This window comes from Notechis scutatus, chromosome 9 (genome assembly GCF_049901735.1).
Source record: "Notechis scutatus isolate UNSWTSFEM ecotype Mainland chromosome 9, rNotScu1.2, whole genome shotgun sequence".
Lineage (NCBI taxonomy): Eukaryota > Metazoa > Chordata > Lepidosauria > Squamata > Elapidae > Notechis > Notechis scutatus.
Window position 1 is genome coordinate 20,299,515 of NC_142017.1, and position 22,691 is coordinate 20,322,205.

Below are 22,691 nucleotides of genomic sequence, written 5' to 3' on the forward strand. Positions count from 1 at the left end.
TCCATCGATCAGTTGTTCTCACTGTCAGAAAATTTCTCCTTATTTCCAGGTTGAATGTCTCCTTGATCAGTTTCCATCCATTATTCCTTGTCTGGCCTTTGGATACTTTGGAAAATAGCTGGACCCCTTCTTCCTCTCTGTGGCAGCCCCTCAAGTATTGGAAGACTGCTCTTCTGTCTCCCCTGGTCCTTCTCTTCCCTAGACTAGCCCTGCCCAGTTCCTGCAACCATTCATCATACGGTTTAGCCTCCAGTCCCCTAATCATGCTGCTTGCTCTTCTCTGCACTCTTTCTAGAGTCTCAGCATCTTTTTTGTAGTGTGGTGACCCAAACTGGATGCAGTACTCGAGGTGTGGCCTTACTAAGGCTTTATAGAGTGGTATTAGTACCTCCCTTGATCTTGATTGTATCCCTCTTTTAATGCAACATCTGCTCCATCAGCCTTTAGGCCCCCAGGGGTCCTTCTCCAGATCCAAGGCAGTGTTCCAGTTTCGGGAGGCTCGGCGTTTGGCTGCACAGTCAGGAAGGAAGGCCCATCTGTCTTCGTTGCAATGCTTCCTCTTACGTGCATTTTCTTGCTTTCCAACATGGAAAAAGGAAAGCGTGTGCAAAGCTCCATGCGCGTGGTTATTTTTCCAAAGGGCAGCCTTAGCCAGACCGGCATACAACTCTAGGATTCCCAGCCAGCTGCATCAGGGGTTACACTGAATGATGTTGCCCTAGGAAATGACTCGCTGATGCTTTTAAAACAAGGATGCAAAATTTATGGGAGGCCACGCTTGGCAATGTTCCTAAAACTCTATCTGTGATGTTACAAATAATGAGGAGGAGAACGTTTTAACCACAGGGGGAATGCCAGTACAGTTTAGAAGAGGCTTCTGTCCCTTCCCGAGTGGTTTTCAAAGAACGTGCAATTTCCAAAGCCAGCAAACGTGTATCTAGGTTTAACCCTGTCAGCAAAAACCACAGGATGAAAATATCAGAATATTTGCTACTGTCTGCCTTCTATGGGGAGCGGAGAGGATCAATGTGAAATGTTTGGCATTTTGCTGATTATTTCTTCTTGGGGGAAGGCCATGTTTAGAGCATTTCAAGGCTTAAATGGATGAAGGGGAAGTGTACCTTCCCTTGAATATGTTTCTCTCAGATATCATGAGTTAGATATCTAGAAAAAGGGCAGAGAAGAACAGCCAAGATGATTAGGGGACTGGAGGCTAAAACGTACAATGAACGGTTGCAGGAACTGGGCCTGGCTAGTCTAGGCAAGAGAAGGACCAGGGGAGACAGGAGAGCAGTGATCCAATATTTGAGGGGCTGCCCCAGAGAGGAGGAAGGGGTCAAGCTATTTTCTAAAGCACCTATAGACCAGACAAGGAATACTAACGGATGGAAACTGATCAAGGAGAGATTCAACCTAGAAATAAGGAGAAACTATCTGACAGGGAGAACAATCAACCCATGGAACAGAAGCTGCCTTCGGAAGTTGTGGGAGCTTCATCACTGGAGGCTTTCAAGAAGAGACTGGACTGCCATCTGTCAGAAATTGTGGCAAGAAGGCCATAAAATGGGGCAACATTCACTTAACAACTCTCTTAACTAATGTCGAGCTCAATTGTGGTCATAAGTCATATTGGTGGTTTGTAGAAACAAAAATGACAGGGACTGAATTCAACAATCATGGGAACCAGAAGCGAGAAACCCTCAAGGCTCCATGGAATCTCCAGAACCTTATCTGTGTCCCAAAGGTGCTTTTTTCAAGAGGCAACTGGACTTTCTGTCTTTTTCTTTGAAGACATTTCACTTCTCATCCAAGAAGCTTCTTCAACTCTGACGGGATGATGGTGGGGAATGGAAGGATTTAGATTCCTTGCAGATAGCTGGTCATTTGCATCCTTTTAGAGGGTTGTTGAGGCCACCTGGAAGTTTATCTGTGCCCTCAGGGTTACCTTCAATTCCATTATCCGTGGTTCACCTCACCACTCTTGAGATGCGGACAGTGGGATTTTGCCTGGTTTTTTGTGAGTTTAAAGGGTAGGAAAGGCACTGATTTTTGCCAGACTGATGCAAGACATGAAACTAAACCAAAGAAAAGTCCATTGTGGTTTAGCCCAAAGTGTCAGCCAAGTTGCTAGAATGCAGCTGCCCACAGTTGCTATTTGGATTTTGTTAGAGTAGAGAGTGACCTGTGCTGCAGAAATATGGTGTACGTTTATTAAGGTATGGTGGTGCCACATGTCCACTATAACAGTGTTTCTCAATCTTGGCAACTTTAAGGTGGATTTCAACTCTCAGAATTCCGCACCCCATCAAGTCTGATGTCAGAACATTACAAGCCCCTTTGGCTTGGCAAGCTGCAGTCAGTCAGTGTTTGTCAGTGAGTTCTATGATAGAGAGGCTATCTTTTGCGGCCCTTCTTTCCTTCCGGCTCTATACCTTACCGAAGTATAGAACGAAAGAATTGGATGGGACCTTGGAGGTCTTCTAGTCCAACCCCCCTGTCCAAGCAGGAGACCTTATATTACTCTGGACAAATGGTTGTCCGTTCTTTTCTTGAAAGCCTCCAAATGATGCAGCACCCACAACTTCCGGTGGCGAGCTGTTCCAATGATGAATTGTTCTCCCTGTCGGGAAATTTCTCCTTAATTCTAGACTGGATCTTTCTTTGATAAGCTTCCATCCATTACATCTTACCTTGCCTTCAAGATGCTTTGCAGAAGGTGGAGGGCTCAGTGGACAAATGAACCAGTTAAGGTGGGCTTCGATGCTCCTACTTAACTGGGTGTAGTTATTCTGTGCGAGATGGGGTTTGTTTAGGATTGCATCTAATCCACTTGTTTAGGATTGCATCTAATCCACTGTGATCGGTTGTCTCTGTTAACCGACTGCTTTTTAACCTTCCCACTGACCTAGTTAGGTGCCTTGAGGGGAACAAGGGCACTTAAAAAAATATTGATTTTTAACAGGAAAGCACAAAGCATAGGACCAACCTTTATTCTTTGTTGAATTGATTTCCTTGGCCAAAATGGTACCCTTAGATTTTTATCTGTTTTTCATCCAATGCAGCAAGTTCAGCATTTATCTCTTTTACAGACTTGCATAAAACACAGTTTAAAGCTGACATATATAGAAATTAACAAGATGTGCCAGTGGTAGAGGTTGAGTCATGCAATTGATGGCATTTTATTCCTCTTCATATCTTTATGGCGTGGATTCTGCTTAGATTAGGGTGTTGGGAAGGAACGGGGCAATTAACATTTCACCTCCGCTATGCTTAATGCCACTCTTTCCATATTTTAAGGGATTCTGAGAGGCACTTCAGTCTTGGGTAAAGGTATGCCCATGATTACAGTAAAAGAGTGGGATTGCAAAACCAACATAAAATAGGAAATCAGTGGCCCTCTTCTTCCCGGTATGGCAGATGCCCAGAGGAAAATATTGCTGGCATTAGTGAGATAGGTTAAAAAAAAAAAAAAGATTAGGGCAGATTCATTTGTGGCGTAGAATTGGTAACAGGTGTGGGAGCTTGGTTATTCACTTTTAATTCACATTGAATTCAGGTTCTCAAAAGTATTTTGCATTGTCCTGAGGAGGAATCAGTGGTGGGATTCAGCCAGTTCGCACCAGTTCGAGAGAACTGGTACTTAACTTTCTGAGCAGTTTGGTGAACTGGTTGTTGGAAGAAATTATTAGGGCAGAGTTGTTAAATTATTTGAATTGCATCACTGCCTGGAGGAATCCCAGCAACAGATGGATAGTGACTCACTTTTTTTTGTTTGCAAATTACAGGCTGGGAGACCTGAGTGGGTGGGAACTGCACAGTTGTAGAAAATCATGAGTAAATTCAGGATGAGTGAGAGTGGGACCTTGGGCAAACCAAGCCACTGTTTTTATTTTTGTATCCCACAATTGGGGGCACAGCAGCAGGGCTCCTCCTGGAGAGCCCCCTGCATCTGCCCCCCCCCCCCCTGCATTTTTGGCAATGCCATACGAAAATCACCAGATTGAGCCTCCAAAATCCAAGCTACGTTTTGATGGCAGTGTTGGGAGAAATATCCATCTGGTTCAGTTCCAAGCCGGGAGAAGAACACTGGAAACATGGAGGCTGGAAGCTAAAACATACAATGAACGGTTGCAGGAACTGGGCCTGGCTAGTCTAGGGAAGAGAAGGACCAGGGGAGACAGGAGAGCCGTCTTCCAATACTTGAGGGGCTGCCACAGAGAGGAGGAGGGAGTCAAGGTATTTTCTAAAGCACCTGAAGGCCAGACAAGGAATAATGAAAACTGAACAAGGAGAGATTCAACCTGGAAACAAGGAGAAATTCTCTGGCAGTCAGAACAATCAACCCATGGAACAGAATTTGCCTTCGGAAGTTGTGGGAGCTTTATCACTTGAGACCTTCAAGAAGAGATTAGACTGCCATTTGTCAGAAATGGTGTAGAGTCTCCTGCTTAGGCGGGGGGTTGGACTAGATGACCTACAAGGTCCGTTCCAACTCTATTAATCTTAATCTGTAAATCTGTTTAATGTTGAAGCAGAACCACATGTGGCTCTGGACAGCTGGCCACATGGAGTTGAGAGTGGTTTGTTTTTTTTATACCTTCTCTGAGATTTGTACTTGAACTGCCTGTTCCTGTGCAAGAACATGTATCCCATTGGCTGTTGTAGGAGTTATGTAGGGATCATAGCTGGCTCTATAGCTTGTCTAAGCTCCCAGGTTTGGCTGAAGTTTGCTGGGGTGGCGGTGCAACTGAGATGATGCAATGAAGGGGCTTGTGTTCTGAAAGGGTGTTGGGCAATTCCTATTATGGCTTAATGGCTTTGTCCTGGTTTGGATCTTGAGTGAGGGTATTTGCTTATGAATAGAGCTATCTATTTCTTAATCTCTTAAGTGCTGATATCTGCTGTGGGTTATTAAGGAAGGTGGGGGCTGCTTTCAGCCTCTTAAGAGCATGTTTCTCCATTTCTCATCCAGGGAAATATAATTTTCTGCCTTTTTAATATTTTTCAAAATATATCATTCTTCTAGGAGAGAGGAATGGATGCTAACGTTCTACAGCAGTGAAGCGAAACAGTTTGTTTCCACAAGTATTGCTTGAGCATACAAAAAAACAGGACAAAAGAAACCTCAGAGGGAAATGAAAGCAAAAACAAAACAAGAAGACTTCACCTTGGGGGAAAAGGCAGCTCTGTTTTTAAACACAGCTTTAGAACTTAGAGAGGGGCCGCAGTGGCTAAGACGCTGAGCTTGTCGATCAGAAAGGTCGGCAGTTCGGTGGTTCAAATCCCCAGTGCTGTGTAATGGAGTGAGCTCTCTCGTCCCAGCTTCTGCCAACCTAGCAGTTCAAAAGCACATAAAAAAATTCAAAGTAGAAAAATAGGGACCCCCTTTGGGGGAAAGGTAACAGCGTTCCTCTGTGTGCCTTCAGCGTTTAGTCCTGCCGGCCACATGAGCATGGAGACATCTTCGGACAAGCGCTCGTTCTTCGGCTTTGAAACGGAGGTGAGCACCACCCGCTAGAGCCGTAAATGACTAGCACGGATGTGTGAGGGGAACCTTTACCTTTTAGAACTTAGAATATTGATCAGTCTTTCCATTATGGTGATAGACAGTTCACGAGTAAAGATGGGGTGCAGATCATCCTTCTAAGATTACAGTGTTCCATCCAAACGGCATCTCCTTCCCTGATAAAATGAGATATTTTTTTTAATATGCGCTATGGTCCCTGTACTTTCTTAGATAAAGCAAGGATCCAACATTGTTGGCATAGAATTTAGAATTTCATCCTGAAATCATTTTATTCTTCTTGAATAAAACTATATGCAGGGGTCTTCAAACTTGACAGCTTTAAGACTTGTGGACTTCAGCTCCCAGAATTCCTCTTCCAGTCATGTTAGCTTAGGAATTCTGGGAATGGAAGTCCACAAGTCTTAAACTTGCCAAGTTTGAAGACCCTTGCTATAATAGTAACAAACTTCATGATAATAAACCCAAATGAGACGTACAGGGGCAAGCTCTACAGGGCCTGTTGTAAAACACAATCGCAACATCTTGATGCAAACCCAGGTCAATTGTGCAAGTAGTCCTGGACGTACACTCACAACAGGGAGCAGAATTTTTGTTGCTAAACAAGGAAATTGTTAAGTCAGTTGTGCCTGATTTTATGATATATATTTTTTTGCCATCGTCATTAAGCAAAGTCATTGCAGTTGTTAAGTGAATTGTGTTGTTGTTAAGCATATCCGGCATCTTCCATTGACTTTGTTTCTTGGAAGCCGGCTGGGAAAGGCTATAAATACCCATCATTCACTATGATTCTGCAACTGGTTGCAAAGCACCCGAATTTTGATCCCGTGACTTTGGGGTTGCTGCAACGATCATGTTCCAAGGACCAGTTGCAAGTCACTTTTTTCAGTGCCGTTATAATTTCAAACGATGGTTGTAAGTTGAGGAGTACCTGTATGAAGAAGGACCAGAACCATAGGTACCCCTGTGCTGTCCCCAGTGGTATCCTCCCAGAGGTCAGTATGCCTCTCATAATGTTCTGGAAAGCCTGCTTATTCTTTCCATGAAATAGGGTGATGGTTAGTCCTGCAAGCTTTTCTTTTTCTTTCCTTTTTCTCTCTCTTTTCTTTCTGGAGACATATCTCTTCCTTTGTTTTATTCTCCTAGCTTCTAATGTAAAGCTCCCTGCATTGCTGCAGTTGGGTATCTTTTAAATGTCTGTAAGACACAAGGATGACATTGCATTATGACAATGGTCAAGTGCCACTGAGGGTGGCCCTTTCACGACATCATTTGTCTTCTTTCGTGGTTCAGGCAACTAGTGGTCAGAATTATGAACCCCGGAAATCTTGGGGGGAAGCTGCTCAGTGGCTTAAACATATTGCTCTAGATAGCCCCATGAATTGACTTTAACAGAGTTGGAAGGGACCTTGGAGGTCATCTAGTCCAACCCCCCCCCCCCACCCAAGCAGGAGATCCTACACCATTTCCGACAGGTGGCAGTCCAATCTCATCTTGAAAGTCTCAAGGGATGAAGCTCCCACAACTTTTGAAGGCAAGCTGCTCTTGATATGATACGATACATTCCGAAGGCAAGAATGACTTGATATGCTACACTTTCTTGACCGCATTCCACAGAACGCAACGGGCAAAGATACTGAGTTGCAGCTTATCAGGATGGTCTTGGCTATTTAACAGGCTGTGACAACGATTTAGGGCCAGAAATATACTTTTGGCCTATCCAGCAATGATTGGGTCTGTTTACGGGAGTAAGGAAGCCCACAGCCGAGCACGATGGCTCAGATGCTTCCGAAGAGGCGTTGCAGACACCGGAGAGCTCCAGGAAGAAGATTTCGTGAAGCCAAATGTCAGCTACACAACATCAGTCGTCTCTGTTGACACCTCCATTTAAAAAAAAAAAGAGGGGGGCTAGAATCAAGATCATGTGAACTGTTAGTACTGCTTTATAAAGCTTTGGTCAGACCACACTTGGAATGATGTAAACCAGGGGTGTCCAACCTTGGCAACTTTAAGACTTGTGGACTTCAACTCCCAGAATTCCTCAGCCAGCTTTGCTGGCTGAGGAATTCTGGGAGTTGAAGTCCACAAGTCTTAAAGTTGCCAAGGTTGGACACCCCTGATGTAAACATTGAATGATGCTGAGTCTTTGGAAAGAGAGCCACAAAGATGGAGGCTAAACCATAGGAAGAATGGGAGCTGGAACTGGGTATGTCCAGTTTAATGAAAAGAAGGACAAGGGTGATACGATAGCCGTGTCCCAATGTATGAGGGGCTGCCAGAAAGAAGAGGGTGGGTCAACTTATTCTCCAAAGCACCCAAAGGCAGGGCAAGAAGCAATGGATGGAAACTAACCAAGGAGACAACCAATCTAAGAACTATGGAGAAACTTCCTGACAGTTAGAACTTAGAACAATTAATTAGTGGAAATGACTTGTGTTGCAGCTCTTCCATGACTGGAGGTTTGGACCAGTGGTGGGATTCCAAAAATTTTACTACCGGTTCTGTGGGTGTGGCTTGGGGGGGGTGTGGCTTAGTGGGCGTGGCAGGGGAAGGATATACTGCAAAATCCCCCTTCCCTCCCCACCCCACTAACCTGCTTTCCAGCTCCGTTCTCCTGGGCAGGGCAACCAAAGGAGACCCAGCCAATCAGCCCGGACGTGGGAGGCAGAAAATAGATGGGGTTGGTGGGGCCAGTCAGAGGTGGGATTGGCCAGTTCTCTGAATCACTCAAAATTTCCGCTACCGGTTCTCCAGAGCTGGTCAGAACCAGCTGAATACCACCTCTGGTTCTATGGCAGAATGAGTTACCTACCCATTTTTTACTACTGGTTCTGTGGGTGTGGCTTGGTGGGTGTGGTTTGGTGGCCGTGGCCATGGCAGGGGAAAGTTACTGCAAAATCCCATTCCCTCCCCCCACTAACCTGCTTTCCAGCTCCGTTCTCCTGGGCAGGGCAACCAAAGGAGACCTAGCCAATCAGCTGGGACTCAATGGGAGGCAGAGCATAGATGGGGTGGGTGGGGCAAGCCGGAGGTGGGATTTATGCTGGTTCTCCGAATCACTCACAATTTCCGCTACTGGTTCTCCAGAACTGGTCCGAACTGTCTGAATCCCACCTTTGGTTTGGACAACCATCTCTTTGAGATGGTATAGGGCCTCCTGCTTGAGCAGGGGATTGGACTAGAACAGGGGTCCCCAACCACTGGGCCCCGGACCGGTACTGGTCCGTGGATCATTTTGTACCGGGCCGCCTAGTTTGCTTGGGCGCCGCCATCTTGTTTCGACGGCGCTTGAGAAAGTGCTTCCGGGTGAGCTTGTCGGTCGTCGGTTGGAAAGCGGCGTTTGGGTGCTGAAGGAATCCTCGCGCCTTAGTTTCGTCGAGGGGGGGTGGCTTCGAACAAAGAGCCGTCCCGATGGCGGTGGAGTCTCACGTTACTCAGGAGGAGATTAAGAAAGAGCCCGAAAAGCCCATCGACCGCGAGAAGGTACAAAGGAGGAGTTGAAGGTGGCGGGGAGAAGCGGGGGACGGCTGGCTGGCCGGTCGCTCGGCTCGCCTTGCCTTGGTCGTGCGTGCTGATGCCGGTACCGGTCCGTGGATCATTTTGTACATTTTGTACCGGGCTTTGGGGTTCCTCCTGCCAAATCAGGGGACGGGACCCCTGCTTGAACAGGTTCCTGGGCCTTTCATGAAGGGAAATGAGATTCCTGAGAAGCAAGAGAGGCTCCCGAGGGAGTTGAGGGGGAGAGTGGAGCCACCCAGGGCAGCTTACCTAAGGCAAAAATGTCTCTCAGGTCCTCCCAGCTCACTCTTTATTCAGGCGGGGATGCAATATCCCGAGCCGGGAATGCTTTTTCCCAGACTCTGTTTGCTGAACCAGCACTCTCCGAAAGCTGAACCAGCCCCATGGCTAGCTCCTCGCGAGGGGGAAGGAAACCTCCTCCGTGGGGATGGACTGTGTTTGCTGCTTGATCCCACGGGAAGCATCTTCTGGGAAAGTTCCTCTGAGCCGGGCAAGTGACAGCTGGCCTGGCCTTTGAAGTCTCTGACTGAGGCTCGGCTTGCAGACGGACGGTTGAAGGGTGTTTCCTTTTAAGAAGGGGGGGTCCTTTCCAAGGACCGGAGGTGGCCAGGCCGGGGGAGGTGGATTTGCTGGAAACGGTGCTGCATGCAAGCGGATGTTGGTCTCCTCGGGGACTGGGTGGCTTCCTATTCAATCAGAATAGAGCTGGAAGGGACCTTGGAGGTCATCTAGTCCAGGGGTCGCCAATCTTTTGGACTTCAAGGACCACCAAACTCATAGTTTTAAATCCCATGGACCACTAATATGGATTTTGACTGATGGTGGCTTGCTGACGTTGATGGGAAAGTCGGTCCCGTATTCCAGAGCTGCAGTAGTCACTGGACTGGCCCTTTGGTCATCCTGGAGCAGCTGCTCCTCCACCTGGGTGCACTGGCCTGCCGTGGACTGGAGCAGCTGCTCCGGGATGACCAAAGGGCCAGTCCAGTGACTACTGCAGCTCTGGAATACAGGACCGACTTTCCCACCGTCAGCAACCCACCCCAGGGTGGATTTCCCTCCCCCACCAAGGTGGTCTTACATTCCAGTTCCACCTCACATGGTAAGGTAAGGTTTACTCAAGGTAAGGTTTGCACTCGGCTGAAGGGTAGGGGCCAGCAGGTGGGCGGGCCATGTGGGTGGCGCAGCCTTGTGTTCCTGCACAGCCTGGATTAATTGCTTTGGGGGGACATTTATCTGCGTACTACCAAAATTCTCTCGTGGACCACCAGTGGTCCCCGGCCCACCGGTTGGCGACCACTGCTCTAGTGCATCCCCTACTGAAGCAGGAGACCGTATACCATTTCAGACCAGTCACTGTCCAGTCTCCTCTTAAAAGCCTCCAGTGTTAGAGCATCTACAAATTCTGGAGGCAGGTTGTTCCACTGGTTAATTCTTCTAACTGCCAGGAAATTTCTCCTTAGTTCTAGGTTGCTTCTCTCCTTGATTAGTTTCCAACCGTTGTTTCTTGTCCTGCCCCCTGGTGCTTTTGGAAAATAGGTTGACCCCCCTCTTCTTCGTGGCAGCCCCTCAAATGTTAGCACACTTCTCTCATGTCCCCCCTAGTCCTACTTTTCACTAGACTGGCCATACCCAATTCTCTTGCAACTGTTCTTTGTATGTTTTAGTGTCCAGGCCTTTAATCATCTTAATTGCTCTTCTCTGCACTTTTTCCAAACACTCAAACATCTAATTCTGGGCAACCAACTCTAGTGTTTTATAGCCAGGCTTCCTTCTGCAGATATCTGCATGAAAATAGTAGTTTTCCCCCTCCCCAAGTGTGGTACCTTGAAGGTATGGAATCAGGCAGGGGTGGGATTCAACTGGTGTTACTACCGGTTTGGTGATTATGTTTTGCGCACCACTGCATGAAACGATCTGCTTTCTAGCTGACTATCTAGAGCAGAAGTGGCCAAGAGGTGGGACTTCAGTTGCAGTTTGCTGCCATCTTGATTTCTTTTTCCCCACGCCTCCTGTGGCAGCTGTGAGCCCAGCTGTGGAGTCTGAAGTCTCAGTTCCCTTAGAAAGAGGCAGTTCCTGCTGAGAAATCCAAGCAAGTAATGCAGGACCATCCGAGGGTTCTGTCAAAAACAAAGTAATAATTTATGTATGGAATTAATTGGCTTCGTATGTGGCTCCAGTCTCTAACTCAGGGTGGTTTCAGATATTAAAATTCTCAGGTCAGCGTTGCTGGAGAATCTCACAATTGTGTTCCTCTGTGGGTGAAGACATGTGCTTGCAGTAATGCTCACAAGGAATGCTATCAAGCTGGAACTTCCCTTCACTCTCCTAAGTCAGTGATGGCGAAGCTTTTTGTTGTGGTGCGCCGAAAGACATTGTTTAATGAACAGGACCTGCAGAATGACTCTTTGCCAGATGGTTAAAAAAAATCAAGGACAATCCTTGTATTCGGTGTCAAGCTCCCTCTGTGCAGAGGGAAGAGAGAATGGCTTTGGAGTACTGAAGGAAATGCAAGGATCGAGACAAGGATCAGATAAGAGGGGCTTGAGCTCGGGCCAAGAACGTAACAAGAAAATATTTGGTTCACAGGAAAATAAAGTAAAGTGTTGTGTTTGCTTGTGTGTGTTCAAGCACATTCAAACTTGCAAGATTCTTTTGCTGCACCCATGACACTAAAAGTAATCCTAATCCATACAGCCTTGTTTTTTTGTTTTATTTTTAGTCTGTCTATCATGTAGGGATGACATCAATCTTATTGGTCTCAGTGATTTTCTGCCTCTCTCACTTTATCTTGATGTGAACCAGAGGAGCTTTTAAAGATGTTTCCTCAAATTATCTTCTGAACCAAATGCTGGGCTTTTGCAGAACGAGGCCATGGAAAACAAGCCAGGGTTAAAATGAGCTTAACGTGTAGCCCAAATTCAATTTTAAGCATCTAACCAGGTTAAGTGTGCTGGTGTATTCCCCTGCTGGTGGGGAAGTGGGCTTAGCATATTTCTTTCTCTTGTGTATTGTTACTTCAGATAATGGATGATTTTCATTCAGTCCCATATTTGTCCAATCGGATCTATCAAGCTGGGTTTTTTTCCCCCTGCAAATAATTTATCTTCTTGGCTTGATATAAAGGGGAATATCTTGAATCTGCTTCGGTTATTTTGCAGAGCACTGTTTCTCAACCGTGGCAACTTTAAAGATAGGTGGACTTCAACTCCCAGAATGCATTTGGGGCAGGGGTGGGATTCAAAAATCCCAGCAACTGGTTCGCTGCCTGGTTGCTGGCTGGGTGTGGTTATGGTGGGTGTGGCCTACTGGAACTTCCGGGAGGGCCATTGTTCGTTTTCCCCGGGGTCCATAGGCTTCCCCTGGGCTTCTAGGGGGGCAAAAACGGCCTCCCCCGGGCTCTGGAGGCCCTCCGGAAGCCAGACTTCCAGAAGGCCCATTTTCTCCCCTCCCAGAAACTCCATGCGGACCCTGCACTTACCTGCATTGTGTGCAGATTCCTGGGAGGGGAGGGGCAGGGTGGGCGGGGCCAGCCGATTGGTTGAAATACCGGTTCGGCGAACCAGATGAAAACTTAACATCCAGTTTGCCCGAACCGGTCCGAACTGGTAGAATCCCACCCCTGATCTGGGGACGTCAGGATGGAGAAATCCAATGTAAGCCTAGTGGTTCAATGTTGCTGCCTTCTGACTGCAGCTAGTCCTCAACGTACCACCACAATGGAGCCCGACATTTCGGTTGTTAAGGGAGACATTTGTGAAGGGAGTTTTTCCCCGTTTTACGACCTTTCTGGCCACAGTTGTTAAGTGAATCGTTGCAGTTGAGAAGCTAGTAACCCGGTTGTTAAGGGAATCTGGCTTCCCCGTTGACTTGGCTTGTCAGTCCTGGGATCATGGGATCCTGGGACACAGCAACGGTCGTAAGTATGAACCGATTGCCAAGCGGCTGGATTTTGATCGCGTGATCATGGGGATGCTGCAACAGTTGGAACGCTGGAAAGTCACTTTTTTTCAGTGTCATTTTGAATGGTCCCTAAATGAACTGTTGTAAGTCGAGGACTACCTACGATGTGGGGATCAGGTGGCTTTCTGAACGCAGCCTGGATTTGCAATTTTGACTTTTCTTCTGGAAACCCCAAGCAGGTGAAAATCTTGAAGCTGCAGTCCCCACGTGCCCTGAAGCTTGGCAACCTCCACTTCTGCAGTACGCTAATTGCTTTCTTTCGTTAATGGGCTGAGCATCCTATGAATAAAACAGACTCAAGGCGATCTGCGAATGGAAAGCTTCAGCATCCGTGCAGCCCAAGTGGGTCTAGGACAGTGATGGCGAACCTCCTTACCTGCCCTGCACATGTGCAGGCCTCCTAGCTGATTTTCAGCCCATTTGAGGCCGTTTTCGCCTTCCCAGAGGCTCGAGGGAAGCCTCTGCAGCCCTGGCAGGCCGAAAAACAGGCCTTCCAGAAAGACCAGAATTGCCCGTTTTCAGCCTCCGGAGGGCCTCTGGAGCCTAGGGGAGGCCGTTTTCGCCCTCCCAGAGGCTCAAAGAAAGCCTCTGCCGCCTCGGGAGGTGGAAGTATTTCCGGAAGGCCCGTTTTTCAGCCTCCCGAGGCGGCAGAGGCTTCCTCGTGCCTCCGGGAGAGTGAAAACGGCCTCAAACAGGCCGAAAATCAGCTAGGAGGAGCACGCATGCACAGTGCAGGTACGTTTAGCTGGGGCTTGCATGCCCAGACAAATGGCTCTGCGTGCCACCTGTGGAACACATGCCATAGGTTCACCATCACAAGTCTAGGAAAAAAGAGAAGTCAACATAATGGAGGTTGGTGGCAGGTTTCTGGTTGGGTAAAAAAAATCACAACGCTGTATCTCACTCAGTTTGGCCCAGAGGTGGGTATTCAGCAGGGTCTGACCAGTTCTGGAGAACCGGTAGTGGAAATTTTGAGTAGTTCGGAGAACCAGCCAATGCCACCTCTGATTGGAGATTTTACAGCAGGGCTGTCCAACCTTGGCCCCTTGAAGCCTGGCGGACTTCCACTCCCAGAATTCCCCAGCCAGCTTTGCTGGCTGGGGAATTCTGGGAGTTGAAGTCCGCCAGGCTTCAAGGGGCCAAGGTTGGACAGCCCTGTTTTACAGTATCCTTCTCCAGCCACACCCACAGAACTGGTAGTAAAAAAAATTGAATCCCACCACTGGTTTGGAGAAAGCAGTTGTGCTTGGAAGAATTAGTGGTATAAGGAAACCAGGCCACCAAAGAACACAATGGCTTGGACACTATCAAAGCAGACACTGTAGAACAGGGGTCCCCAAACTTGGCAACTTTAAGACTTGTGAACTTCAACTCCCAGAATGCCTCCTCCAGTCATGTTAGCTCAGGAATTCTGGGAGTTGAAGTCCACAAGTCTTAAACTTGCCAAGTTTGGAGACCTATGCCTTAAACCATTCCAGACAAATGGCTGACCAATCTCTTCTTCGAAATCTCTAGCTGGTATGAAGCATCCACAGATTTCGAAAGGACAAATCTGGGCTCTGTTTAAAACAGAGGTCTCCAAACATGGCAACTTTAAGACTTCTGGACTTCAACTACCAGAATTCCAATTAAAGTTGGTCTTAAAGTTGCCACGGTTGGAGACCTCTGGTGTAGAAAAACTCAAAGAAGCAGTGCAAGATCAGAGAATTGGCAAGAGTCAGACACGACTGAATGGATAACAGCATCCTTCTGGTTGACAGTTGGCCAAAAACTTGAGTGGATGGTTGAGCCCACCCAAGACAACTTTGGCATTCCTCTGCCAAGGGCCTGCCACCAGCTGGGTAAAAGGGTTGGCTTTGGAGGTAGAAAACAAAGGCTCAATCCTGATTAATCTGTAACCTGCTGACGCAGCCGCTCGGTATTTGTTTCATGCCCTTTGGGGGTCTCTCCAAATCCCAATTATGCTCCCAGGACGCTGTCAGTCAGGAGATTCCTTCTGCTGCGCTCCAAGGAAAATGCCACAATTGCCTTCTGTGGTGGATCAATTCTCTACGAATGAAGGAAAACAAAGGCGGGCTACATGTTTCAGGCAGCATCTGCGCTGTGGTTGATGTTGGATCTGGGCCACAGGGGTCTTCACTCAAATCCCCAATTCAAACAGAGAGAGTGCTGGGGGGATTGGGGACAGCCGTGCTTTCTCACCAAGATGCTGCTGGAGAACAAAATTAGGAGACACCCTTCCCATAAAGGTGTCCATCAGCTCCTAGAGAAGGACAAGCAGAAGGTGGTCTTCAGCAAGTTCTGAGCAGTTTGGAGAACTGGGAGCGGAAATTTTGAGTAGTTTGGGGAACCGGCCAATCCCACCTCTGACTGCCCCCGCCCCCCTCTAGTCTCTGCCTCCCATTGAGTCCCAACTGATCGGCTGGGTCTCCTTTCGTGCCCTGCACAGGAGAACGGAGCTGGAAAGCAGGTTAGTGCGGTGGGGAGGGATTGGGGCTTTTGCAGTATCCTTCCCCTGCCATGCCCACCAAGCCACGCCCACCAAGCCACGCCCACAGAACCGGTAGTAAGAAAAATTGGAATCCCATCACTGAGGACAAAGGTATCAATGCAACATCCTTAAAAGCAAACGAAGAATCCACAAAGGGTGAACTTAGGACAACCACGAGGAGAAATTGTAACGGTAGAGCGGAGATTACCCTGGCACCATTTCCCAACATTTTGAGGTGAGCAACAAGTGCACGCCTTATACTGTTAACCGAACGGTAAACTATGTTTCATCTGAATTGATCTGGTGACTTAATGGATGCATCCCAATGGTTTTCTTGGGAGAGATACAGTTGTGGCACACCGTAACCTTTATCTGATGGAGCATTGTTGTTGTTAGTTGCAAAGTCATGTCCGACCCATCGTGACCCCATGGACAACGTTCCTCCAGGCAGTGGTGGGATTCAAATAATTTAACAACCAGTTCTCTGCCCTAATGATTTCTTCCAACAACCAGTTGGCCAAACTGCTCAGAAAGTTAGCAACCGGTTCTCCCGAAGTGGTGTGAACTGGCTGAATCCCACCACTGCCTCCAAGCTTTCCTGTCCTCTACCATCCCCAGGAGTCCATTTAAGCTCATGCCGACTGCTCCAGTGACTCCATCCATCCAGACACCTCATTCTCTGACGTCCCCTTCTTCTTCTTCTTTTACCCTCAGTCGTTCCCAGCATTAGGCTTTTATTCTCTAGCGAGTCCTTCCTTCTCATGAGGTGGCCAAATTAGGTGCAGCATTCATTCAGGGATTTTCTGGGAATCTCTCTTTCAAATACTAACCCAGGTCCAAACTCTGCTTACCTTCTGAGACCACCCAAGGTTGGAGAGATATTGCCCTCTACTGAAGTCAAACAGGCCTATGCATTTTTTTTTTTTAAAGTCACACAACCCATCCTCATGTGTGATGTGCTCGTACCCCCTAGGGTGGTTCTTCACTATCAAAAAGTTGCCCACTCCTGCTGTGGAACTTGATGTCCTTCACCTATTCTGGACTACAGGTAGACCTCGACTTACAACAGTTCACCTAAGTTACAACGGCATTGAAAAAAGTGACTTACGAAATGACCGTCGCAGCATCCTCAATGGCCATGTGATCAAAATTCAGACGCTTGGCAACTGGTTCATATTTATGATGGTTGCAGTGTCCTGGGGTCATGTGACCCCCCTGTTGCGACCTTCTGATTTGCAAAAACATCTTGCAGCAACTAGCTAGCAACCAGCAACTTGGTCCTCAACACCAATAAGACCAAGGAGCTGATAGTGGACTAGAGAAGGAATAGATCAGACCTCCAGCCCTTGCTTATCAAGGGAGACGGAGTGGAGCAGGTGGCCAGTTTTAAGTTTCTGGGTGTTACCCTAAAAGAGGACCTGACTTGGGGTGCCCACATTGCAGCCCTGGTCGAAAGGGCCCAGCAGAGATTATACAACCTGAGACTTCTCAGAAAACAACTGAATGAAAAACTGCTGGTGACCTTCTACCGCTGCACCATAGAGAGTATCTTAACTTACTGCACCTCTGTATGGTTTGCCAATTGCACAGGGGCAGATAGGACAGCACTCCAGAGGGTTAATGTCATTGCCCAGAGGATCATTGGTTGCCCTCTCCCCTCTTTGGAAGAGCTTTAGAGCTTCCGCTGCCTTAAGAAAGTTCAAAACATCCTCAAAGATCCATCTCATCTTGGGCACCCCTTTTTTTGAACTATTACCATCTGGCAGACGGTACAGGACAATAAAAACAAGGACAAATAGGCTGAAAAACAGCTTCTATCCCAGGGCAGGAGCTCTGTTGAATTCTACTGTATATAGTGCAATATGAATGCAATATCGGGTTTTCAATTCAATGCATAGAATGTGAAGGATGTGTGTTTGTGTTTGTTTTAATGGTCATGATGTGCACTGAAGATGGTGTTTGATTTTGTTGTACGAGGTGCAATGACAATAAAGTAAACTAAATCTAGGTGACAGGTTCTTTGCAGAGGTGGCATTTTGTGTCTGTTGCTATTTTCTCCATTCTAGTTTTGTTGTGTTTGTTCTTAAGACTTTGTTCTTAGTCTTTTGCAACCAGAATTAGTCCTTCTGTTTCTTTCCTCAATTCCCCCGCTGTTAGCCAGGCCATGTTATTATCTGCTTTGACTGGTTGTTTGTTTTTAATGTATTGACGCTGTATAGTTTGCCTTTCCATGTGTCTTTTCTATTCCTCATTTGATCTTTCTTGCAGGCCATTTTGGTCTCTCTAGTACTCAGTAAACCTTCATTACCTTCAATGCATCTTCTTCTTCACTGTCCTTCAGATATTCTTCAATGCCCTGTCTTTCTTCTTCAACAGTCTAGTGTACTTGCAAACATTCCACCCCCACTTATTTTCCTTGGTAGGTAGAGTCACCATGAGGATGTCACTGCGAGGATGAAGGATATGATTCACTGTCATTACTTTTCTGATCTTCCTATTCAGGGCCTTTAGTTCTACCTGAGTCCAACCCACTGTTCCAGCTGTGTATCTAATGTTTGGAATTGCCCAGGTTTTAATTGCCTTGATAGTTTCTCTGTTCCTGAGTTGGGACTTTAAGATCTTCTTCACTCTTCTGATGCATTTACTATTAACTTCCTTCTGGACTTCAGTATGCTACTGTAGATGTTGTCAGCTTGAAGGAGGCCCTTCAAACTGGGTATTTGTAGTGATCTTCAGACTTTTGGTGTTATTTCTATAGGGTATCTGATTCCTTTAATTTTCACTTATTTTCTCCTTGTTGTGGGTGAGGATGGCTTCTTTGTCCAATCCAAACTCCATTGCAATATCTTGCATGTGTGCGAGCACATGCACACACATATGGAAAATATACCATCTGAAATAGAATCACTGCTCAATGCTCGCTCTATCTATCTATCTATCTATCTATCTATCTATCTATCTATCTATCTATCTATCTATCTATCTATCTATCTATCATCTATCTATCTGTTGTCTGTCCATCCATCCATCCACCCATATCTATCTATCTATCTATCTATCTATCTATCTATCTATCTATCTATCTATCTATCTATCTATCTATCTATCTATCTATCCATCCATCCATCCATCCATCCATATCTATCTATCTATCTATCTATCTATCTATCTATCTATCTATCTATCTATCTATCTATCTATCTATCTATCTATCTATCTATCTATCTATGCATCCATCCATCCAACCAAGATATCTATATCTATCTATATATCATTTCTATTTCTTTTTTTCTTTCTTTCTTTCTATCTGTCTGTCTGTCTGTCCGTCCGTCCGTCCATCCATCCAAGATATCTATATCTACAGTCTGTCTATCTATCTATCTATCTGTCTGTCTGTCTGTCTGTCTGTCTGTCTGTCTGTAGTGGCTCAGCGGCTAAGACGCTGAGCTTGTCGATCAGAAAGGTTGGCAGTTCAGCAGTTCGAATCCTTAGCACCACGTAACGGAGTAAGCTCCCATTACTTGGTCCATCTTCTGCCAACCTAGCAGTTTGAAAGCACGTGAAAATGCAAGTAAAATATACCTTCCTTTGGTGAGAAGGTAACAGCATTCCATGTGCCTTCGGCGTTTAGTCCTGCTGGCCACATGACCACGGAGACGTCTTTGGACAGCGCTGGCTCTTCGGCTTTGTAACGGAGATGAGCACCGCCCCTTAGAGCCGGAAATGACTAGCACAGATGTGCGAGGGGAACCTTTACCTCTCTCTCTCTCTCTCTCTCTCTATCTATCTATCTATCTATCTATCTATCTCTATCTATCTATCTATCTATCTATCTATCTATCTATCTATCTATCGAGTGCATTGAGCAATAGTTCTATTTCAGGTGCTGTTTTTCCATATACCTTCAGATTATCCATGTAAAGGAGGGGGTAGTTTTGTATTTGATAGCCATGGCCTGACTTGCTCAGTATTGTTGACAGAGGATTCAGTGCAATGACAAACAGTAGCAATAGAGCGAGTCTCCTTGAAAGATTCCTCTCTTGATATTAACTTCCCTTAATCTATCACCATTCACCAGCAACCATGTCTTCTACTGCACCATTAATCTTTGCCCAAAGCTTCTGATGTTTCTACTGACTCCTGTTACTTCTAGGCACTTGATTATCCAACCATGTGGCAGGAATGGAATGCCTCCTTGTAATCAATCCAAGCTACGTTTAAGTTGGTCTTCCTTCTTTCCTTCTCTTGCAGTTTTTCAAAACTGTCTTGTCAACCAGGAGCTGATCTTTTGTTCCTCTGCTATTTGCAAGGTTTCCTTTCTGCTCAAGTGGAAAGAGCTTATTTTCAACTAGAAGCCGTTGCACTGCATCTTAGCCAGGTCATGTTGCAATTTGAAAGTTGTTGGTAAGCAAGTTAATTGACTTGCACTTTCTTAGAGATCTTCTAATCCAACCCTCTGCCCAAGGAAGGAGTCCTTATACCATCCCAGACAAATGGATGTCCCATCTTTTCTTGAAAACCTCCAGCGAGGTTCATTTTGTTCGATCTTTCATTATCAGGTATGTTTTGCCAGATGTTAATTGATCTTCAATTTCACCCCCCTTGCTGTATGTTGTTAATCTCACAGCCAATGAGGAGGTGCAAGACCAATCAGGTGTTCCAACCAAAAACCATGCAATCCATTTTACCAGGCATAGATTTTGGCCTTCCATGCCCTTTTCGCCACCTTTTCTGATGTTAACCACAAGTTCTTTCCGTTCAAGTTATTTTTTATTCTCATCCATCGCCTTTATCCAAGCTGCAGTCTTGGTGTATTTCTTTGGGCTGTTGCATAGCTGGGCCCAGGACTCTACTGTTTCTTCTTTGTCAGGGGTTGACTGGTTCACTGGAGATTCTGCCTGTAGCGTGCAGTTGGAATTTGTGATGGTTGTTACTGTTGTTGTTATTGGGTTAATTTTCAGTTCGATTCACAATCTCAGACTGGTAAAAACGTATCAGTTCAAGTCCTAACCAAGGACCTAAGAGCCGTCTAAATATATAGGCGGTTCTGAGCAGAGTGTTTTTTTGCAACCTCAGAATATTCTAATAAGTTCAAAATTTCCATCTATCTTGGCAACACTTTGGGAATTGCTCCAGGGCTTCCTATTACTATTGGTACAATCATTGATTTCTTCCTCCACAATCACCCAACTTCCATTTGCAAGCCACATTATTTCCTTATTTTTCCTAGCTGTTTTTCTTCATGGTTATTATTGTTATTGTTTAAGATTTAATCTTCAATTTGATTCACAGTCTGGGACTAGTAAAAGCTTAACAGTTCAAATCCTAACCAAGGACCTAAGAGCTGTTAAGGTAACTTCTGAGTATATAGGCGTTATTATTGTTGTTCTTGCTGTTCACAATCTGTAATTGTTAACGGTTACAAGTTGTAACCTTCAACCTCAAATAATAACCTTCAAGTTGTGTGTGTGTGTGTGTATCTTTAGACAGGCATCATTTTGCTGCTTCTCTATCTAGTAGTTTTCCATAAAGGTCACCTTTTTGCTGATTCATTTTATCTTGTATTCTGTTATCGTGAGAAATGTAATGAGCTCCAGTCCACCATACCATTCAGTTAGGTGGGGAGAAAAGAGGGATATCGGAATGGCAGGGGCCATTTCCTGGTGCACCTAACTCTCTGCCTCCAGAAAATATCCTTTCTGAGATGTAGAACTTCTGAGCTACATGACTCATACCATTGGCCTGCATATAATCCATCCTGTGTATCAACCTATAGGAGGAGGAGTGGCAGAATCTGGGATCAGTGTTAAAAGAGGGACCAGCCTACAATCCCTATGTAGCCACAAGCGTAGTATGTCCAAACTTCCTTTAGTGCTGTTGACCCTCATCTAATTCCAAGTAGATGCTAATCGTTAGTTGAGGAGATTCTTGTTTGTGCATAGACTTTTAGCAATAAATCAGTTTAATTGGGCCTTATAGTGTGGACCTGGTCTTTTGCGCCTGACACAACCTTAAGTGTCCATCATCTGATACTCTAGCTTGGAGGGAGGCATTTCTAAATATTAACCATGGAGCCATTGACATCCTCGGGTAGCCAGTCTCTTGTCCTCTAATGACTAGTCTACTATCTCATTTCATGCTATATCAAAATAAATAGCATTGGGATTTCTAAGTCTGGCCAAACTCATCATGAGGTTATTGCAACGGGCAATTTGCATCAGTTGGATAATGATATTTGATGCAAGTATGTAAGTTCCATTGATTGGAAGTTGATGCCATGAAGTGCATATCTGGCCTCATCTGTGCCATCCTTTAGCAGAAGCAATACCACTTAGGCTTATATACCGCTTCCCAGTGTTTTGCAGCCCTCTCTAAGCAGTTTACAGAGTCAACACATTGCCCCCAACAACCTGGGTCCTCATTTTACCCGCCTTGGAAGGATGGAAGGCTGAGTCAACCTTGAGCAGGTCAGGATCGAACTGCTGGCGGTCAGCAGAATTAGCCTGCAGTGCTGCATTCTAACCACTGGGCCACTAGGGTCCATCTTTCCTCCCTCCTTCCTTCCCTCTCTCCCTTCCTTTGCACTTAGACTTATATACTGCTTCACAGTGTTTGAACAGTCCTCTCTAAGTGGTTTACAGAGCCAGCCTCTTGCCCCCAACAATCTGAGTCCTCTTTTACTGACCTAGGAAGGATGGAAGGCTGAGTCAACCTTCAGCCTGGTGAGATTTGAACTGCCAAACTGCAGGCAGGCAGCAGAAGTCGCCTGCAGTATTGCACTGCACCACTAGGGCTCATTTAGGTTCCTTTGTGCTTTTGGAGACTCGGCCCTGACTTAGAGATCCCAATGCTGTTTATTCGGATGTACTTTGAAATGAGATAATGGGCTGGGCACTAGAGTGCAAGAGTCTGGTGGCCAAGGGCAGTTCAGTGAATTGGTTAGCATTTAGAAATGCCTTCCTTCCTCCGAGCTAGAGTATCAGATGATGGGCATCGTGATCCAACATTTCTGGGGTGACTACATTGCTAGAAAGTCTTTCTCAACCATGGCAACTTTAAGACGAGTGGGCTTCACTTCCCAGAATTCCCCAGGCAACAGTGTCTCCAGACTCTGTGAAAGTGAATTGGAAAATGAAAAAAGTGTAAAAAAAAATAATCTGTGAAATTAATGACTTTGGATTCTCAACTCTGGAGCTA

The 22,691-nt window shown here is 46.1% G+C and overlaps 1 protein-coding gene across 2 annotated transcripts in view; it reads left to right on the forward strand.

Moving 5' to 3' along the window:
* DOK4 (docking protein 4) overlaps nt 1–22,691 on the forward strand; it is an 86,199-nt gene that overhangs the window by 39,401 nt on the left and 24,107 nt on the right. The gene's annotated exons all lie outside the window — the stretch shown is intronic.